Source organism: Pantherophis guttatus, chromosome 2, assembly GCF_059756535.1.
Source record: "Pantherophis guttatus breed Tessera chromosome 2, ASM5975653v1, whole genome shotgun sequence".
NCBI lineage: Eukaryota > Metazoa > Chordata > Lepidosauria > Squamata > Colubridae > Pantherophis > Pantherophis guttatus.
Window position 1 is genome coordinate 79998706 of NC_142064.1, and position 1711 is coordinate 80000416.

Sequence of the window (1711 nt, forward strand, 5' to 3'; positions counted from 1 at the left end):
TTCTGTGTCTTACTGATTTGAAACTAGGCGTGCCTACCCCTAGGTATTTAGGTTGCTCTGAATGAACAGAAAAATGATCAGGTTTTTTTTTAAAAAAAAAGAAAAATTGGATTCTTGAATTGTAGTAATATCCTTTCTTCCCATAGATGTCCCCATCAAACAGTTTGCGAGATGTTTCTTAGCCTTCCAATCTGTGGAAAGGGAAGCATGACATTTTAAGACTTAAATAACAATAGCACTTAGACATATATACTGCTTCATAGCACATATCTTTAGCATCCCTGACTAAACATCCCAGAAACTTCTCATTTCCTACACCCCAAGAAGCACAGTAGCAATTGATAAAGGAGAATATTTGTAGTTCAGGGTTGAAACGACTTCCAGTTTCACAACTTCTGAATGCAATACCATTCCATTGGTTAATTGTCCTCACTGTTAGGAAGTTTCTCCTAACCAGGATGCTTCTCTCCTTGAGTAGTTTCCATTCATTGTTTCTTGTCTTACCTTCTGGTGATTTTGGTGGATACCCAAGAAGAGGTAGTTTCCAATTGGGAGATAGCAAGCTGAAGTTGGACAAAGTATCCCCTTTATTACCATATTTCTACCATAGTTTAGGAACTATCCTAATGATGGCAAACCTATGGCACGCGTGCCACAGGTGGCATGCAGCACCCACTCTGGGCTCACGAATCATTGCCCCAGTCCAGCTTTGCTGTGCATGCATGTGCGCCTCCTACTACCCAGCTGGTCGTCGGGTCTCTGCCACGCATGCGCAGAGGTGGGAGCGTGCTGGGGCCCCCGTGGGGGCCTGCACACGCATTATGTTTCGGGGATCTGGCGCTTGCACTTTGGCATTCGGTCTGGAAAAGGTTAGCCATCACTGAACCATCCTATGCAGATTGTTGGGGTTTCATCAACAATAATCAGCATGCTAGGTTGGCCTGAATTACTGATGAGAACATGCCCAACAGGTGGGTTATTACTAATAGCTGAGGTTATATTTAAAGATACTAACCACCAATTCATTTCCCACCCCGCCCCCAAAATCTCAAAATCTCTGTGCTACACAATCCTACACAACACATCCTGTCCAGATCATTTTAGAAATTAATTCAACAGCCATGAACACCAAAAGATAGTTGGATCTTGTTCTAATCTTTCATCTAGCAAAGTTAGTTAAGAGGGGAACATTTTTTTAGAATAGGATAGAGTAGAGAGTAGAATAAGAATAGAATAGAATAGAATAGAATAGAATAGAATAGAATAGAATAGAATAGAATAGAATAGAATAGAATTCTTTATTGGCCAAGTATGATTGGACACAAAGAATTTGTCTTGGTGCATACACTCTTGGAGTACATGAAAGAAAAGATACATTCGTCAAGAATCATAAGGTACAACACTTAATGATAGTCATAGGGAAACAGTCAATATAAATCTTAAGGATACTAGCAACAAGGTTACAGTCATACAGTCATAAGTGGGAGGAGATGGGTGATAGGAATGATGAGAAGATTTATAGTAATGCAGACTTAGTAACTAGTTTGACAATGTTGAGGGAATTATTTGTTTAGCAGAGTGATGGCGCTCGGGAAAAAACTCTTCTTGTGTCAGGTTGTTGTGGTGTGCAGTGCTCTATAGTGAGTTTGAGGGTAGGAGTTGAAACAGTTTGTGTCCAGGATGCGAGGGGTCTGTAAATATTTTCACAGCT